The sequence below is a fragment of the Camelus ferus genome, chromosome 19 (genome assembly GCF_009834535.1).
Source record: "Camelus ferus isolate YT-003-E chromosome 19, BCGSAC_Cfer_1.0, whole genome shotgun sequence".
Lineage (NCBI taxonomy): Eukaryota > Metazoa > Chordata > Mammalia > Artiodactyla > Camelidae > Camelus > Camelus ferus.
In genome coordinates, this window is record NC_045714.1 from 17,051,383 (window position 1) to 17,072,040 (window position 20,658).

Consider the following 20,658-nt stretch of genomic DNA (forward strand, 5'->3'; position numbering starts at 1 on the left):
TTCCTTCTTTACCCCCATTCTTCACCCAGGTGGGCAAGCTTGTCCGCAGGCACCACGGAGGCGTCTGGGCGCCGTGTCACCCCATCGTTAGGAAGACAGACTTGGAAAGCAGCCCGTCCTCGACTTGCGGCGCTGCCCTGCTGCGGTGAGCCGCGGAGTGAGTCAGGCACCTGAGGAGCAGCCACTGGGTGGTCGTTACTATTACCAGCCAGCTTGGAAGCTCAGCTGGCTGCCTGGAGATGGTGCAGACTTACCTTCTCAGTTCTCAGAAGTGTTGCTGGGGACACCACACAAGTTTACGTGATACACAGTCATCCCGTGGTGCCCGCGGGAGATTGGTTCCACGACACCTGCGAATACCCAGGCCCTCGGAGGTGCAAGTCCCTGGTGTAAAATGTCACAGGGTTTGCGTACAACCCCCACACGCTCTTGTATACTTTAGGTCCTCTCTAGATGACTTACAATACCTAATGTAATGTGAATGCTCTGTAAATAGTTGTCAGCTTAGCAATTCAAGTTTTGCTTTTTTGGAATTTTCTGGAATTTTTTTGGAAGGCAGGGGGCTATTTTCTACCCACAGTTGGTTGAATCCATGGATGCGGAACCCACAGACACAGGGGGCTGACTGCGCTGACATTTGCAGGCTTATGGTCCACCTTCGGGGTAGATCGTGTCTTTTCAGTGGTTGGCGCCTATGGTCTGGGCATTTTCTGCTGTAGCTGGTGTCTCTGGAATCTACTTGTTTCATGAAGATTTGTGGTTACTGCTGATGGAGGCCCAAACCCTTGACTTCAGCCCTGCTGATACAGGAAAACGAATGTGGGGTGAGAGGAGGGCCGTGTGCCAGGTCTCGGTGGAGCCCCTGGGACGGGCCTCGTCAGGTGCTGGCCCTTGGCATCGCACAGGAGCCACAGCTGAGTAAAGGTAGGGGTTAATTTAGGGAGATCCGTACTCCATAGAGCGCAGGCTGTTTCAGAGTGCAGGGGCAGGCCGTGCGGCGTGGTGGGGGGTGGTGGTGGTGCTCAGAACACACACTCCATAGACCCAGTGCGGCATCTCACGCAGAAGGGAGCGCAGCCGCGAGGTGCAGGGTGGTTAGTTTTTACGTGCTCGGGAGCTTCATATGCCAACAAGTGGGAGGACCATTCCAACCTCCCCACGGAAGGGGCTGGATTCCCAGGAATTGGGCCACCGCCCACTCTTTGACCTTTTATGGTCAGCCCTGGAACTGTCATGGCGCCCGTGGGAGCGCCGTTTACCGTGTTAATACATTACAATGAGCGTGTGATGCAGCTCAAGGTCACTGGGCCCCAAGGCCAGTTTGGAGTTGAATCTCCCTCCGTCTTCAAAAGTCGGAGGTAAGGACCAGGCCCAGGGTCCAGACGGCCTCAGGTCTCCACTGGGCATCCTGGGAAACAAGCAGATAATTATAATTTCTCAGGGCCTCAGCACATCAGAGACCATGAAGGTAACGCCGTCTCTCCCCACTGGCGTGGTCTCCTGTGGCCCGGCCACCGAGGGGTGCTGTTCCTCCACGGAGGGGTTCTGAACCCACCAGGGCTCTTCAGGAAGGAACGGATATGAGATGAAATTTGGGAGCTGTTTGAGTGTCCCAAAAACCTTCACAGGGGAGGGACGCTGTCTCCTCTCTGAGTGGCTCCATCATGTAAGCTGTGGGCCAGGAAGTGGTGTTTCTAGAGAACCGAGTTCCAACCTGCCCTGAGGAAGTACCTTTGAAAAGCCTTTCCCGGGGTCCCGGCACTCACAATGGGGCCTCCAGGTGGGGTCCCTCAGAGGAAACTCAGCATTAACCGCTCTGGGGGAAGGTCTTTTCAACTCTGAAGTCCTCTCACTCCAAGGCTTTGGGAAAGTTATCCCATAACTTCCAGGGAACCTCTGATGAAGTCCCGAAGCCCAGGCCCATGTGCTCCCGGCGGGGTCCCCGGGAGCTGCTCTCTGGCTGGGCTGAACTCGGGGTCCCCTGAGGGCCTGTTAAAACACGGGTCTTGGTTCAGTGGGTTGGGGGTGGGGTCTGAGATTCTGTTTTGGGGACAAGCTCCTGGAGGTGGCACTGCTGGCCCAGGACCACATCTTGAGAGGGGCAGGTGGGTTTGGCAGAGCTCACGAGAAACCCCTCCACCCGCCACGGGGAAGCCAGAGTCCAGCCCTGTCCTCTCCCCCGTCTTTGTCTCAGCCTCAGCTAAGTGAGCGCCCCACTCCTGAGTGAAGTTACTGTATAATTTCTTATTCACTCTGGGACACTTTTGGAGTGAAAGGTACATTACACTGGGACATAAATTGGAACTGAGATGTTTTTCATGTAAGTCCTTCTACTGAGGGTCTTTTGGTCCCCCTCCCCCAATAAAATTAATGGTCTTACTGTCTTCCTTTATTCTAAAACAGTATTTCTTTCCTTGCATTGCTTTTGTGAGTCCAGGAAGCATCCAGGTTATCTGCCCAAAGGGAACTGGGACAAGAAGCAAAAAACTGTTCAAACGGTAAATAAACTATTTAGGATTTGATGTGTATTCATGAGTCACGGGGGGGAGGAAGAGGAACTTAGCCTGCCCCAGGTCGGTAAACCACAAACCCTCTGAATCAATAGCATTCAGTTTGCTGTTCCAATAATGGCAAACACCAAGGTGTACCAGAGTGGGCGTGAGTGGTTTCCTTCTTTTTTTTTTCCTTACATGATGTTTGAACACAGTGTGAAGTTCATCCAGAGGAGGCAGGGAGGTTTCTGCTTCCCTGTCTGGGGAGGGAGTGGGGCATCTGTGTGAGAAGTGGGAGGGACACCTGGGGGTGCCATCTGTCCTTCTGTTGGATGTCAGAGTGGTTAGATGTGTTCAGGATTTCATTTAATCCTCAGAAAGACCCGCCAGGGCAGGCAGACGCTCCACTGTCACCGAGGAGAAAGCAGGGCTTCCAAATGAGTGAGCTATCCCAGATGACGCTGGGCTGGAACTCAAGACTTTCAGACTCTGAAGCCGTTGCTCACGTTCGTCCAGGAACAATTTTCCAGCCCCAGAGGCAGCAGCTATCTTCCATGCCTTCACCTTGCACGTGAGGACACTTGGCCCAGAGCATTCAGTGCTGCACAGCAGACAACACAGCAAAGATCATTGCGGGGGGTAAGAGCCAGGTGTCTGTCCATCGACAGGTGACTGGGTAAAGAAGGTGTGGTACGCACATGCAATGGAACACTGCTCAGCCATGAAAAAGAACAAAATAATGCCGTCTGCAGCAACATGGATGGACCTGGAGATGGTCACGCTAAGTGAAGTAAGTCAGAGAAAGACAAACACTGTATGATATCATTTACATGTGGAATCCAAAATATGACACAAATGAACTTATGTATGAAACAGAAACAGACTCACAGACATAGAACACAAACTTTTGGTTACCAAATGGGAAAGGGGGGGAGGGATAAAATGGGAGTTAGGGATTAGCAGATACCAACTACTACATATAAAATAAACGACAGGTGCCTTCTGTGCGGCACAGGGAACTGTATTCAATAGCTTGTAATAACCTATCATGAAAAAGAATCTATATATGTACGTGTATAACTGAGCCCTATGCTGTACACCAGAAACTAGCACAACATTGTAAATCAAGTGTTCTGCAATTAAAAAGAATTTTTTTTTGAAGAACCAGGTTTTTGATTTCTGGATCCATGTCCCTCTGTCCCCAGTGCTGTCTGAAGTATCCACATGTGCACGGTGGTGTCACGGGCCGCCGTCCTCATCTGTCTTCACTCGGTGTATACGGGTCTTCATGCATGTGAGCAGTGTGTATGTGTAAGTGTGTGTGCAGGTGAGTTTGTGCATGTGCATGAGTGGGTGTGTGTGTCTGGGGCGAGAAGGGAAAATAATAGTTATTGAGACTCCGTCACATGCCTGACACTGAACCAAAACCTTCTCTTAAATTATTGCGTTTAACGTACACGCCAGGTAGATATCACGCCCACTTGTCAGATGATAAAACCTGAAGCGAAGAAAGGTGAGTGTGCAGAAATCCACCAGTCAGACCTCCGAGATGGGATGGTCTCTTAATTCCACATTTGAGTTAGACAGCACAGCCCACCAGTTTGCAGTATAATGCATTGCTCTGCGGAGTCATGCGGGTGTGCTCTAAATTTTTCTGGCTGACTCAGAACTTGCTCCAAGGATCCTACCATGAACTACGTTGGAAACAGACGTTAACGTCACAATGGAGTAAGAAGTATCAGGTCATAACAATTGCCGGCCAATCCAGTGTGTGGCCACCGGGATCCAACGGTGCAGCCATGGGGACCAGCAGACCTTGCCGGCTCTCAGGCTCGGTCGACAGCGGCAGCTCCCCCTTCAGCGGGGACCCTGAGATAAGGATAGAAATCAAGGGCCGCCATGCATCTTCAGACATCCCGCCGTTTTCAGAACCACGGTCTTGGGCAGACATTCCGTGTTTGCTCGACCGTGCAGAGCGCGCTTTATGTGTTGCCTTTGTGGCTCGCGTTGTGTTTCTGTGAGACAGGCTGGTGTCGGACTTGCAGGAGGCTGCCTCCTTATGAGCCCCTGGTTGAATGTAAGGGGTGGCCCTGACCTCACAGAGCATCGATGCTGAAGCTTTGCTCTGAATGACGCAGGAAGTTGCCGGGGTGGGGGGTTGGGTGTTTGCACGTTTGTGTGTTAGGTGACAGCTAGGAGGGCGTTAAGCTGAGCATCTGGCGTAAAGTGTGACCTTCATGTGCTCGCCGTCATGCCCGGAGATTAAGCATTTACAGCGGCTGGTGTGACGGTTCACTTTACGCTGGCTGGCCCCGGGAGGCCCTGAGAGCCGTGTGCCGTCGCGGCCGGTGTGTCTGGGAGGGGCCCGGACGATGGGCGCCCACCCCGCGGCGGGGAGTGGGCTCCTGCTGCTGCACAGCCCTGACCAGCGCTCGGCGTTGTCAGGGTTGGGGATTTCAGTCCTGGAGGTAATTTTTAAAATGCAAGTTTCTGTATGAGGTATTAAAGTTTTGTCAGCGGGTTGTATTTGGTGTGACCATGACCCAGACATCATTCTCCAGGGAGGCGCTACCAGGGGACGAGAGCAGGTGAATACGGAGGGGGAGAAAGGTCCAGAAGGGAAGGCAGTGCCGTGAGAAACAGCGCCCCCTCCACCCCCGGCCTCTCGGTGGGCCAGGCCCCATCTGCCAACACTCACCTGTGGTCCTCAAGGTTTTCGTCCTTCCTCCCCGTCTGGAGTGCGTGTTCACTCTAACAGGATGCTGCTGCCCACTTCTAGCTCTGCTCCTGCCTTTTCCACATTTCCTCCAATTCACACTTGAAGCTCAAATTATCTGCAGTCTCGACGAGCTGTCAGGCGATGGGCAGAGCGCAGGTCAGCCCGAGAAGCAAACCGCTGCAGCTCCCGCCACTTAGGGCTTGATAGAGAGAATTAGCGCTATTAACACAGAGCTGAAAGGGCAAAGGGGGGCCCTGAGGTGTCAAAGGCCGCAACAGCAGAGGCGGCTGCCCCCTTGGGCCGGGGTGCCTCCAGGAAGAGGCTGTGATCACCTTCCAGGAGCTCAGAGGGGAAGCAGCTTGTGTGGGAGGTTGGAAGGGGCAGGGACAGGGTAGCTTCTGGAAGTGGTGGAAAATGGCAAATGGGGTTCAGCTGCCACTAAGAAGGAGCTGCCACTGCTGGGGTGAAGAGGCTCTGCCCAGGGATGCTGGTGGGAGATGCTGGTGGAGATGGTGGTGGAGATGCTGGTGGGAGATGCTGGTGGAGATGCTGGTGGAGATGCTGGTGGAGATGCTGATGGAGATGCTGGTGGGAGATGGTGGTGGAGATGCTGGTGGAGATGCTGGTGGGAGATGCTGGTGGAGATGCTGATGGAGATGCTGGTGGGAGATGGTGGTGGAGATGCTGGTGGAGATGCTGGTGGGAGATGCTGGTGGAGATGCTGATGGAGATGCTGGTGGGAGATGCTGGTGGAGATGCTGGTGGAGATGCTGGTGGAGATGCTGGTGGAGATGCTGGTGGGAGATGCTGGTGGAGATGCTGGTGGGAGATGCTGGTGGGAGATGCTGGTGGAGATGCTGGTGGAGATGCTGGTGGAGATGCTGGTGGGAGATGCTGGTGGAGATGCTGGTGGAGATGCTGGTGTGAGATGCTGGTGGAGATGCTGGTGGAGATGCTGGTGGAGATGCTGGTGGAGATGCTGACCAGGGGAGGGGGTCCTGGGAAAGGGAGCCGGTCCTTCTCTGGTGCATTCAGCAGAACCAGAGCCCATGGAAGCAGCTGGAGCAGCCATTCTGTGGTTCTGCAGGGCCCCACGGGGCATCCCCCCAAGGCAGGACTGAGCAACAGGAACAAGGAGCCCCTGAGGTGAGAAGCCCCCATCTCATTACTCTCCTGGACTTAACACTGCGTCTCTCCTCTCATCTCCCAGTGCCTTGCCCATCAGACTCAGCAAAGAGGCAACAAGAGTGGTGACTTGGGCTCTCGTGGCTCCGCCCCAGCCGTCCTGGATTTACCCTTGAAGAGGCGGATCCTCAAGGCCAGGTCCCTGGGAGAGTGGTCTGGTGGCCGCCAGCCAGGAGCCGCTCAGCACAAAGCACAGCCCTGCCATTTTCTCATTAGATCGCTGCCCCTTTGGGAGTGGAGGGGGAGAGCCAAGCCTCCCTCCTAAGGTCTCAGGAGGTCACCCCCTCCTCGGCCTCTGCCACCACCTCACCTGTGGCCACAGAGGGAAGACAGGCACAACCTGGCTGCGTTGAGCCAGAGTTCCCTTCCTAAATTACCCTCCCCCTCCTCATCTCCCTGCAGCCACACCTGACATGCTCACCGCCGTCTTTACTTACCCTCAATTGGTCTCAAAGTGAAGTCCCTGTTCTTCACCCGCCTCCCCAAGTGCACGGTGGTGCGCGTCCCCGGTCCTCGCGGATATTTGCTGGGCTAACACGCCCCCTGGTGGCCCAGCCGGTGCAGGTGTTCTAAGTCGTTCACATCTCCGTCACCTTAGGGACCTGAAAACAAACAAGAAAAAAACAGCAACGCCAAAATATGAAAGAAACTGACTAAAAAGAAATTTTTAAATGACACCATTGCTAGGGATAAAATTATATCTCCATTTGGCAAAAAAACAAGCCCAGGCTGTCACTACATTTTTTGTTGGATTTTCACGTATTTCTGTTGTTTTCCTGAACACTTCAAATTGCAGGCTCTGTTTTGTAATATCCTGCTACGGTCTCATGGCTTCCGTTGTGGCGGCAGATCAGAGGGAAGACCACCGGGGGTCCCTGCTCAGTACTCGAGGGAACGCACTGGCCCTCAGCGGCCTGTAGTCCTGTATGAAGCAAACATTCTTTACTGTTCAGTAAGCCACACATAACAACCCCCCCCCAGGATAGTTTATAACGTCAAAGATAAAAATTCTGTGATCTATAGGTTGACAAAGTCCTTCGAAACTCCCAGAGGTTCAAAGAGTGAGAGACAGAGCCAGGTAACCGCTGTCCCCAGGTGCCTCTGTGACTCCGTGCCCTTCTGGAGTCGTCTCTGCATAAATGCCCCACGGGGCCCTTTCTCCTCTCTCCTCCGACCTGCTCTGGGCGCATCAGGGCCTGAAGGCGAGGGACGCGCCCGGCCGAGCACTGGCGCTGCTGAGGGCAGAGCCCAGGCGTCCGAGTGCGGGCTCAGACTCAGCCCGGGCGTGGCCCTCGGGCCCCGCGGGCGTTGGGGTCTTGTCACCCCTCCCTGCGCCCTTGCGTCCTCAGCTGCCCGATCGGGGCAGCGGCCACCTCACAGGGGACCCAGCTCCCCAGAGCAGCAGCTTTGTGTGTGTGTGGTCGCCACTCTGTCCTCAGGGCCAGAGGACTGGAATCAACGAGCCCTATGAGACAACACTGAGAACAGGCCAGAATCACTCCCCTGGAACTTCTGGAAAGTAAGACTCTGAACCAACCGAAAATCTCACTTCTCCAACTAACACCCCTCACTGAGGTCCTGTCCGTGCCCCTCACCTTTCTGTGTCCACCACTGGTCCGGGGCTGGAGGGGACAAACCCTGATGTTCTGTCCCAGAAACCATGAAGCCAAGCCCAGGGATGCCCCCTGCCCCTCAGACCTACTCAAATCCTCCTGCGGCAGAGAGCCAAGCTTGCCAGCCGCCGGCCAGGGTTGACCAGATGTCTAACAGGAAGGACGCGCGATGGGAAGGAAAGTGGAAGGAGGATGTGGGGAGTTTGTGAAACAGCACCTCAGATTTGCCCAGTAAATGCACTTGATTTACGGGGAGTTGGCCATTGGTAGTCATCGAAGGAAGAGGTACTTTTACGATAGATCTTCTTCTAAAAACAGGTTTGCTGGTCGAGGGCAAACGGCCCCCAAACCCCTTCCCGTAGAGCCATTCGGTGAATCCGGCTTCGAGATGCTCAGATACCCCAGGAAACCGCAAGCAATTATCCTGGATTAGCGGGAGATCAGAGCGGGCTAACCTCAAGTATTGTTTGCCAAACCCAGAGGGCTGGCGAAATTATTGTCTGGTAATAATTCTAAAAGCCCTGATACTGGTAACATTTGTTCAAACCCGGGAGGAGAAATGCAAGCCTGTCAGCCTGGACGCAGTTGGAGGGATCGCTCAGTAGCGGGATATGGTCTAAATGGAGTCAGTGATGTTTGTCTTTGTGTCAGAAAATGCAGGAGGACCCCAAGGAGAGCGCCCCACCTTCGCTCTTGGGGAACTTCTCAGAACCAGGTGCATCAGAAAGGGCTTTAGGTCCTAACGATTGATGGCTCGAAACAGCCCAGCGACATCTGTTTCCATCACACGGTCACGCTTCGTGTATTTCAGAAAGACGGTGCTGTTGAAAGGAGGGCGCACAGATGTTCAAAGTAAACTAACGCAGCCTCTGAAAGGCAGTCAAGGGACAGGCCGTGCTGGGCCAGACGTCATAAACTGAGCCATTCAACTCGGGGACTTTCATGTCAACCCTGTACTAGCCAGGGTATGTTATAGGAGATAAAATGAAACACGCAAGTGAAAAGTTCAGAAAAATGATAAAGACCTATAAAAAAATTAAGGTCCTAGTCATCAGTAAATGTTTCCCAGGCCACGAAGGACCAGATGACGAGAACAGTTTTCTTATCAGAAGGACACCATTAAAACGCATGTGACTCCCAGGGAAGTTGAAGCCACTCAGAACGGTTTCTTCCTCCAGACTAGGTGTCCATGTGGTGCAGAGACACAGTTGACAGCCCCAGTCCCCTGTGACGTGCGTTCCTTTCAGAGACGGTGAGGTGGTGGCCCCCAAGCTCCCAGCTTCCCCAGGTCACCAGTCCTCCGAGTCCTTTGACCTGAAAGGGGACAGCGTTTAAGTCTAATTCTCTCTGGCTGGAAAAATCTCACCTGAAACCCCTTCGTTCTCAATAATGTAAACATCAGATCATTTTTACTATAGTATTTGCAAAAATTACAGATTTGGGCAGATGATGCAGATAGAAGTTATATTCAGCCTGAGCTGGGGATGAAGATACTGTTGGTTTATTGATTTTTTTTTTAACCTGCTCTGATCGCAGACATGGTTCCACGGTGCCTCCAAGTGGACGCGCGCAGACCTGCGGCTGGAGGAAGAGCTGGGTGCTCAGCTGGTCCAGGGAACCCGCAGGTGCTGATGTGATGGGAAGGGTGGTGATGCTGACATCCTGCTTAATTAAACGGGAGATCTCAACGGCCCGCTCTTAATACTGATGAGAGAAAATGAGCCGGAATGTATCAACAGGCGTTTTCAGCCACGAGCACAGGACTGGATCGTCAGCTTCTGCACAGGGTCCCCCACCCTCATCGGCTGTTGAACTTGCCTGCTGACCTCACAGCTTGTTCCTGTCCGGCGGTGGGCAGCCCGCTCCTTGAGCAAACCCCTTCCCTGCAGCGTTAGCCGTCTCATCCTGTGCGAGTGTGTCATACACACGTCCGTGTCGCCCTGAACAACGGCACAAAACAGCCACCTATTGGTTTGTAAAATTTTTGGAAGACAAAGTTTCCTCTGAACCAGGGGTTGGGAAACTTTCCTTAAAGAACCTGCGAGTAAACTGAGGGGCAAGAGGGAAGATTCAGGAACATCAGCTGCGTGATTAAATCGCCGTTTCAAGCACTGCGTTTAAACCACGCAATCTGTTCTTAGGTCTTGCACAAGAAGCCAGCAGGTGGCTGGTGCCTCGGGCCCAGGGGTCGTGGTTTCCGATCCCTGCCCTCACCTGTGATTTATTTTGCAGATTAATGTAGAAAGTGTTGTGACTCAATGCCATTGCAGACACAACAGCAGCTTTTGTTTTCAAAACAGCCCGTCCTCATGCTGGGCAAGGGCAGGTTGTCTCTCAGCCCGTAAACCACAGCGCGGGCCTCCTGGACCGCCTCCTACCTGCCTCCCCGTAGCAGCCTCCCCTGCTTCCCGAGCCCTGCGGCTCACGAGTGAAGTCGGGCGTCTAAGGCCCCGTCCCTGAACACATTTACCATCCAACTGGCGAGAAGAGGGGCTCACCAGGGGAGGTGACGGGTAGACATCACCCCAGGTGTTGAGCAGAAACCAGGCGTGGGCCGGATGACAAGCCCAGAGGGCGTCGTCTGGGACAGAAGTGTGTCCGGCAACGGTGGCCACAAATCACTGCATCCATGCGCTAGTCCACGGCAGTGCCATTGGCTGAGACCCCTGTGTGCTCGTTTAACGCGAGGTCCTGGGGGGACAGACCTGAGCAAGACAGAGGAAGTCCTGCACTTGGAGTCCACATTTAAGTAGGACCAGGCAGGTAACACACATGTGGACAAAGAAGTCAAGGTGACTTCAGGTGGCGATGTGCACAGGCAGGAGGTAAAACAGGAGGTGGAAGACTGTCCCTGGGGGCGGGGGAAGGAGACTTTAGAAGGAGCTGTTCATGAGAAAGATGAACCAAAGTAAATGCAAAGGCCCTGGGGCAGCAACAGACAAATAATCGAAGGATTTGGGTCAGGGTCACTGTCTAGAGCAGGATGTCTGGTGGAGACGGTGGCCTTTAAAGGGTCCCTGAAAGGGGAAGGACAGAGACCTGCTAGTGGAGAGTTAATGTTTCCAAATCCCGAGAAATGGCGTGAGCAAGGGATGCTGGGAAATAATTAATTTGGGAATAATTAATAGACTGGCTTGGCAGCACCCAAGTTCTGTGAAATGAATTAGTGTGCAGGACACTGGGCATTAAGGCCCGAGGAGAGAGATGGACATCCGGCTAAGAGTCGGGCTTTGTCCCGTGGGCACCGGGAGCCAGCGCAGTGCAGGTGGGCAGTGGCTTAGGGCGGGTGGAAGGGACAGAAAGTGGAAGCTTATTTTCTATAACTTTGCAGCCCCCAGTGCAATCAAAGGTCTGTGTCTGGAGAGGCAGAGGGAACGGGAGGGACTCCCTTGCTGTTTGGGGGCCTCCCCGCTGTGGGTGAGACCTCACTTCACTGCCCTGGGGGAGCCAGCTCTGCGCCGACCCTGACGGCCCCGGCCGAGGTCCCTGCTCTTCACTCGGTGGGGCTGGATTCCATCGTGTAACTCGGGGAGCTCACAGGACAGTGTCCACTCCAGACGTCCCCAGCAGAAAAGGGGAGAGATGAGGGGCAGAGGGAGCCCATGGAGGCAGCAGGGTGAGTGAGGATCCTGCCTCTTAGGGGCCGTCCTGGCTCAGGCACTGCTTAAGCTGTGTGACCTCTGGTTGAGTGACTTAACCTCTCTGGGCCTCCATCCTCTCTCCCCTTAGCCCCCTCCCACCAGGATTCCAGGAATACAGAGCAAGGGTTGGTGGTGGCGTGTGCACGCTGACGTCATCTGGGGAGTTCCTGGCCCCGCCGCAGACCAGCAGAATGGGGGCCTCGGGAGCAGGACCTGGCTCTCGCGCCTGGTGGAAGTTCTTCGGGTGATGCTACTGCCCAGGTGGGTGGGGAGGCACTGACGCAGGGCCCACGGGGGTGACCAGCATCCCGGGTCCCCAAAGAAGCACTGACTCCCCACACGCACAGGTGGCACCATCTCCCCGCCACACGGCCTCTTTGGAGGTGGTGACGGGAGTTTTGTGACTTCATTCAATTATGATTTTTGTTATTAAATTGTCAGCAGGCTTGTTCGCTGATACACATCATGATGTTAAATGGGGTGAGTGGAAGCCTCTTCCTGGTCTGCAGCCCATGTGGGTCTATTCACACGTGGAGCCACAGAGGAGGGCCAGTTGCCCCCCGTGTGCCCAAGGATGGGGCGTAGCCAGACAGAAGTCACTGTTAGTGCTGTCTTTAAATATGAGAAAAGCCCTTTGCTGCTTGTCCTTACAGCCTTAGAACATCCTGTTTCATACAGGTGGCGGTGTGCGTGGTGAATGCGGGTGTGAGTCCATCCCCAGGCCAGGGAGTCATGTATTACTGCGGGGAGGATGGGTTACTTCTGCCCTGTGGCAGCAGCTGGGACTGGGGTCCTGAATTCATTACAGCTTTGCCAAGTGTGTCCAAAAGATGCACAAGTCCCAGAGGGCTCCCCAGAGGAGGAGGCAGGGGAACACTGAGGGGTCAGCAGGATGAACTGGGCAGAGGGTTGGCCGGCTGAGTGCAGCCGTGCAGGCAGAGGCTTCTGGGATCTGATGCGGAGAAAACGGCAGCATCCGAGCAGAGCCTCTCCGCTCTGTGTGCTCACACCCGTGTCCTGCTCCGGTTAACACGTGGGCTCGGTGCTGCCGGTGCTACTGGTGGGGAGACGGCCTGAGTGGTGAGGCCGTGAGGACCACAGGAGAGCTTGGACTCTGAGGACACAGTCATCTTGACTCCGAGATCCACGGAAGGCAGGCGGGCAGGATGCTGGGACCCGGGATTCTACCGTGCTTGGAAAACCTCATTCAGAGCAAAAGCAGAGAGAGAGCCAGATGGGCCAACAGTCGGCGTGGGAAACGTGCGTGGACAAGCATTTGGGGGAGGAGTCTCCCCATTTCACAGATGGAGAGACTGAGGCTGAGGGAGCTTAGACAGCCTGGTGCAGGCCAAACATCTTTGTAAGTGGGCACAAGGTGGGGGACCATACGTCTGATTCTCAATCCAGTGCCTCCTGTTGGAGCTGCTGATCCTCCCTGTCTGAGGAGAACTGGGGGGGGAGGGGGGAGGGGAAGGGGAGATAGAGGGAGAGGGGGAGGGAAGGGGAGGGGAGAGCAATGGGGGAGGGGAGGGAGAGGGGAGGGAACAGTGATGGGGGGGGGACAGTGATGGGGAGACTGGAGGAAGACAAGGGGCTGGATTGCTCTGAGCCTCGGTTTCCCCTCCTGTAAAATGGAGAGACTGAGTCCTGGAGCCTCAGCTGATCTTCGAAGAGTTGTTAAAAATCAAAGTGCCCACCTTGAGATAACACAGAGTGATTCTTGAACCAAAACATTTATCCCCCAAATCAAACTGAGAACAGAGAGAGCTTAGCTCGGGGGACAAGGGCCTAGAACAGTCTTTGAAAGGAAGAGAAACAGCAAAAGCCAGCAGAAAGACAAAACTAGCGCACTTCGCTTTTTAGGGATGCACCTTTCTAAGCCAAGCTCAGGAAGGTAGAGGGTAGGTACAGACACCAATGCAGGAAACCACACCTGGAGAGATGGGGGCTACTGGGAGCTTCTCCGTCCCGAGCAAAGCCATTTTTCGCGCACTGGGTACGTGCAGAACACCCGCTGGTGTGTGTCTCTATTTTATATGGAAAACGCTGACGACAGCACCGATGATCTGAACTAGGAGACATCCGAGCCCTGCCTCTCGGGGGGTCATGGCCAAGGGGGTTTTTAAAGTCATTCTCCCCCATAATCAAGACCCTGCCTTCTGACGGCCTCTGCCCCTCAGCAGTTCAGCCATTGATGGGTGTGTTTTTTGGGGCTCCTTTGGCTGCGTGTCCCCCAAATCTTGTCCCTGGGTTGATCTGAACCCCAACTGTAGATGACGCTCTGATTAATCACTCATTCCTTCAACAAACATTAATAGGCCTCCTGGAGGAACTTCCACTTGAAGTCCATCCCCAATATGTAAGGCATCGTCATGACAAGGGTGGGCCCAGGGGACCCGCGTTTCCATGACCACATTTGGCCACTGAGTGTTGGGACCCCTGGGGCCTGGAGGGCACTGATCTCTGCCTTGAATCTCACTCCTCCTGTCAGGCTGCTGCTTGCACAGGTAAGCACCCTGAGAGACTTCCCGTGTCTTGGGTAGAAGACTCTGAATTGGTTTAACTGCTTACAGAAGGTTAGTGGAAGGAACCAGTCGGTGCCTCTGAGCTGAGCGAGCCTCTGGCCCTCTGTTCCTGTCTGTCCCAAGATGCTGTGTAAATGCCGCACGAACTGGCCCTGCTTTCTGTAATTCTGGGCAGGGGGAACACAGTGGGTGTGAGGACACTGCGTGCCTGACCGATCCTGAGTGACATTGTCCATCAGCCACCAGCCTTCAGCCAACATGAAGTTTCCTGACTCACTTGGACATTGAGAAAATCTCTGAGGATGGCTTTAGAAAATTCAGCTGTGGACCACGGTGTTGAACAAGACCGACCCCCGGGGGCCCCGGGGGAGTTGCCTTGGTGGGACATTCCAGAGGCTCAACCAAAACGCCGTTTGCTCGGCGCCATGAAAGTTACAGAACCAGTAAAGCCCAGTTTTGCGAGGTTTGGCGTCCGCTGAATCCTTCCATCCAGTCCCCGTGTTGGCGGGTCGCTCGCACGGAGCTGTGTTTCCGATGCTCACCCAGGTCCAAGCGCCAGGGCCAACGTGTGTGGCCTTGGGGATTCTGTGTCCATGAGCTGGACAAACGCAGAGAGGCAGGAACCAGGCATTGCTTGAGGGGCCCCATCACCCCTGCCAAGGTGCTCTTGCCAACCAACGTCCCCACTCGACCAAAGGAACCACTGACGTCGCACTTGGCAACCCTAGCCCATCCCGCTGTCAGGGCCGGGGACAGCTTTAGAATCTCCATTTTGAAAATGCATCTGGTTGGTAGCTTTTCTCGTTTCAGGAGAAGCCCAAGTCCCTGTGGGTTAACTTGGGGCAGGAACGTGCGATTCTAACTTCACCCAATTGCCCGGAACACACACGTCTTCCTTTCTCCTCTCTGAATCACGTGTGGGATCCACACCCCAGTTCTCTTTGCAGGGGAGCCATGACTTCGCAACCACCCAGGACATAGTCTCGTACCAAACCCACAGCTGCCTTTGATCCTGGCGAAGCCGGGCTTGGTGTGAGTGCTGCTACGCAGGGCCCGTCCCCACATTCTTTTTGTTTCTCTTTGAAGATGTTGGCCTGATGTCAACCTCCAGCCTAATGCGCAAATTGGAAATAGAGGGGAACGATTTTGCCCAGGCACCAGGACAGGGAAGACGGAACCATTTCCAAACTTAGTCATAAGCACTGAGCATGTTTGACTTCTTTCATTTTGATTATCGACGCATTTAGAAAACCTGTCCACGTGTTAAAAAGTCTTAACATTTACTTTAGGCTCAACAATAAATGAGTGCATTTCTAACAGGGGGGACATGCTCTGTCATAGGACAGCCAAGAGCACAAATATGGGCTCACTGCACATCAGACCAGCTGAGCAAAAGGCCGGGCTGGACGCTGCAGAAGCCAGGACGACAGAGATACTTAGATGAAATTTGAATCAGCTGGTTGAAAACATAACTTTTAGAACTCAGAAAGATTCTGTCATATTGAAACCAAAGTCATTTTGCAAAACCTCTACTGAAATCACGTAGCTTTGCGTAATTCTAAAAACAGCCACCAAACATTGCAATGCACTTTACTCGTTGTCCATACAGATAATTTCCCCGTAGTCCTCAGCTCTTATTGGACAACAGTAACCCTGAACCTTCTAGATGGAAGTTCCTAAAGCTACAGAGTTTTTTTTCACTGTTACTTTCCACAGTTTGGAGATTGCTTTGAGGTTAAATCAAAAATCTGAACCTTGTCACTGATGTTTTGTTTTCCCTGGAGGGAAGGTGCCGTCATCTTGGCTCAGTCCTGACAAGGGGATGGAAGTCATTCTAATTTTTATTTAAGAAAAAGCAATTTTCATAAATGGTGTACCACTAATGGATGGAGATCACCGGTAAGCCCCACAGCAAATTACCCTTAATCCAGTTTGCTGTGTTGCCTTACCTGAGGGAAATAACCCACCCTTCCTCTGGGCCGGCATCCTGTTCGCAGAGACTTCTTCAATATATATTAATCTCATCATTTATCTTTGTCAACTGAGAACAAAAATAATTTGCAGAAGAGTAAACAGAAGCGCCCAGAAGCAGGGAGCTTGGCATTATTAAACGGCGCAAAGCAGGTGCTCGCAAAGCCAAGCTGATTTTTATTGCAAAACTTGAGTAATTCTCCTTCTGCATCTGTGCATAGTAAATACGCGGCCAGGGAGGAATCTCATATTTTAGAGGAAACTGAAATCACTTCAGCCGTGGAATGAGGGTGGGCACCGGCGCTGTGGCTGCTTTTTAAAATCAATCTGAAAATAGGAGATTAATGGCCTCGAAAGGGCAGGAGAGAGAGGAAGGGGTGAAGGTGGAGGGGGACTGCCACTTGATTTGAAAAGTGCAAAATAATGAAATAGACCTCTGAGCGGCACTGTCCTGGCCCACGTCTGGGCCTGCGCTGCGTCTTCTCTGTTACTCTCACTTCCTGGATTATGAAAACTAATATTGCTAGAACTATTGCTAAAACCAATAATCACGCTCGTATGAGCTAGAACTAACCTGATGAGTAATGACACTAATAATGCAATTCATACTAAGGTGACTGCTAATAACTTTTCCTTTAGAGCCACCAGGTGACAACTCCCTGTCAGCATTTTGAGGGTGTCCCCACCTGCCTCTCCAGCTGGATGTGTGTCATCGTGCCGACAAAACGGAGGGCGTATAGAGCGTGTGGTGGGCATGTGTGTTGAGAGGCGGTTTCCACACACGCTGAATATGGGTTTGCACTCTCCGTGGTCTGATACATGAGAAAGTAGTGGAACCAACTCTGACAAATCAGCGCCTCCTACTTCACTGCAAGAAACTGGAATCAAGAGGGTTCAGGCGTGTGTGAGATCTTGGTCTGAAAGCAGCGTAGCCCTGTCCTCGCTCCGGCCAGCGTGAGGGTCTGGAGGCAACGAAGCCTCAGGGGTAACGTGACATCGATCAAGCAACCGGACGCCAGCTGCGAAACACCGGTTGTGCAGTGAAATCCCGAAGCCAAACCAAGACGTTTTGTGGTATTTTGACCCTTCGTTGGAGCCAGGTGAAGCCATGTCTTTCATCCAATAAACTTCATTTCTAGTATTAATAACCCTCCCCTGGGATGTCTGTGCCAGGCCAGGAAGGGGCCTACTTTTCTCTGCTGTGTCCCCAGGGCCCAGAGCAAACCCTGGAACCCTGTAGACGCTGAGTAGGTATTTCTTGGACAACTGAATTGGAGCTAAAAAATGAGGGGGAAGGTGTAGTCCAGTGGTACAGTGTGCTTAGCATGCCCGAGGTCTGGGGTTCAGTCCCCAGAGCCTCCATTAAAATAAATACACAACTAAACCTAATTATGGGCCCCCCCAAAGGTAAATGAAAGCAGGAGAAATGAGGTTTCTGATGGGACTTTATCTATTTCCTTTTTAGTCAGATATCTCTTCTAAGTTTGAAAATCCAAACGCCACACGCCGCACGTTAAATGCTGGCAGATTTACATGCTACTGAAAGAGGTGACAGAGGTCCGTGCCCTCGGCGAAGGGACCGCCGGCTCCGACACATCCCGGAGGGTCTGGCTGGTTCCTCCCACCCTGCCCAGGACCTCGAGCTACAGAAGGATGGACGAACGAAACTGGACACCTTCCTGGCTGAGCTGTCAGACAAGAGTAAACCCAAGTGGTGACCGAGGTTAGACCGGGCTCCGGGCAGCGCATCCTGATGACGGATACCATCATACCAGCTGTAAAGTACGGTGGGGTCAAATCTGCACTCAGCCAGGCCCGCGACCCCCACCGCCCTCCTGCGTGGGCGGCCGGGCCACGGCCAGAATTCTCACCCATCCCACTTTGGCTGAGAAAGCAGCAGAGCCCAAGACAGGCCGGAAGAGAAGCAAGGGTGACATGGTCAGGCACCCGCTGGGATCTGGGAGCGGTTGTGATGGACAGATGGGGCGGATGTTTCCTCTTGGCGGCGGCAGGTGGGAGAGAGCCCCATGCGAGTGGACTTTCCGGAAGGCCCTCTGCCACATGAGCAAGGACCACCAGGGATGCAGCGCCATCAGGTGGAGGCGACCAGTGGCCACTCCTGAGTCCGGTCGCTTGCTGTGCCGGCCGTGGGGCAAGGGCTGGGTTCGTTCCCTCTCCTCCCCCGTCCCCACTTGCCCCTCACTTCTGCCCCCCGACTCTCCCCTGTACACTATCTTGTTTCATTAAATGATAAACTGTTAGAAATGTTCAGTAGAAAATCGTTATTCTCTATCTGAACTAAACTCAGCGCAACCGCGTAAGGCTCACAAACGCAACAGGTACAACAGACCGTACAGCGATGCCGGCAGCGTCACAGGCCGCGGGGGGCTTCGCGGGCCGAGGGCCGCGTTCACGACCGGGGGCGGCGCCGCGTGGGCAGCTGGGCGCCTCCGGCCGCGTCACCGCTGCAGGAGACCCTCGGGGGTCACCTGAGCGCCGCCCGGGCCGCGTCCGCCCCGAGGCACGCGCGCGGGGCTGAACGACACGAGCGGGAGGACCCCGAGGCCCGCGCGGTGCACACACAGGCCGAGGGCTGCGCGCGCGGGGGCCGGGGACGGGAGGCGCCGCCAGGCCACGCCCGAATGTTCCAGACGCCGCGCTCCTGCAGCGATCCCTCGGGCGCGTCCAGGACCGAGAAGCCCCGCGGGCTGGCCCGCCGCGCCGACCTGGGGCGTCGCCGCGCACGCGGGAGCCCCGCTTTCCCCGGGACGCCGCGCCCTCTGTGACGCCTCGGCCGGTGGCTGCAAAGTCCGCGTGCGTGCCCGGGGGCCGAGGGCGGCCGCAGGCGCACAGGGCGCGGGTGACCAGGCCTGGCTCTGTCCTCGGCCCCGACTCCCTCTCTGGGGCCGTGTGCGCGCACCCTCGCGGCCCGCACGCCCTCGCCAGGCCCGGGTTCCGCGCCGTCTCCCCGCGCGCCTCCCTGCCTGCGCGGCTCCGCCCGCTTTGATCCTCGGGGCATCCCTGGGAGGGGGCGTCAGCAGAACAGACGGGAGAAAAGCCGTCTCCCCCGTGCAGACACAGACGTCAAGGAGCGAGGCGGCCGCGGGCGAGGGCAGGGAGCAGGGCCCGGGCTCGGGGCGCCGGGGCAGCGGTGAGGGCTGCAGCCCCGAGCTCACGCCCCTCAACGCCCTGGGCCCTGGGCGGGTGCAGCCCTGGCAGCTGCAGTCCAGGTGTGTGTCCCCCAAGACCACGAACTTCCTTACATAGCCAGGCGTTACCGCCAAAGCAAGACAGCTGAGCACTGAAGCGGCGCTGGCATCCAGTCCAGGGTCCGATTTCAAATGCCATCCCTTGTCTGAATGACGTCCTTCTGGGCTGTTTCCCCAGCCCAGACCCAGCCACACTTGGGCTCACGTGTCATGTCTCTTTAGATGTCTTTGAAGTGGACCTTGTCTCAGGGTCTGTGTGCGTCTCTAGGCCCTGATGCACTGAAAAGTATTAGGCACTTTGCTGAAGGTCACTTAATTTGGATGTCCCCAGTGTGTTCCATTTGGGAGCAGGAAAGTAAGAGAAGTGACCGTGCATCCTACTGAGGGCGTCTTGCAGGACGCACGTGTGTGCCTGTCCCAGAAGTGGGGCTGTCAGCTCTGAAGGTGTCCTCCGTGAGAATGAGGCCCCTTGGGCAGCCCCCGCACTGGGGGCTGCTTCTGCCTCCGGGAGGCTTAGTTTGCTTTGAGGGTCGGGGGTGCTGTTGGGCGCCGTCCTTCTGCCCCTGCGACAGGCCTTTCAAATACACACCAGTAACTAAAGAAGAAAAATAGACTTGAGCAGGCTCTTTTGGGATTTCTTAACTAATTAGATAGATGGTCTAGTAAAGGACAGGCTTGAAAGCCATGGACAATACTTTTTTCCATAAAAAGTGGACGGGTGTTTAGGATAAATAGCAAATTTTAGGATCCTAAGAGCCTTGCCTGACTCAAGTCAGAGCACAGCTGCTAAAGGCAATTTCCTTGGTTTCCCCCCGCATTTTCCCAGCAGGCTGCAGTGTGTGCGATGACCGTTAGGCGGCGCACTGACCCCAGCAGTTTTAGCAACAAGCCTCCCAGCGGGGAAGCGGTTCGCTCCTGGGAAATGCCAGCTGTCAAGACGGCAGCTCAGGTCTCAACCGGAAAGGAATAGCTGGCTTCTGAAAATGCCTCCCTGTGTGCATTCCGAGCTGACACTGGATTCTCTTCCGTAGGAGTGCTTTCCTTTTCATTGTTTTCTGGCTCCCAGTTTAAGAAACACCAGTATTTAGGTGCATGATTAAAAAGAGGGGAAAGATAATCTCCATCACTCAGTGTGCGCCCAGCTTTAACTCTCCGAGAGACTGGTGCCTCCGCCGTTTCCTGGAGGAAAAGAAACACACAGAAAAGAAACCCGGAAAACTCTGACACTCGTTTCAAGAGTGGAACCATGAACTCCTGTGTGTCTGTGGGTCTGCGTGTCTGTGTGTGTGTTTGTGTATCTGTG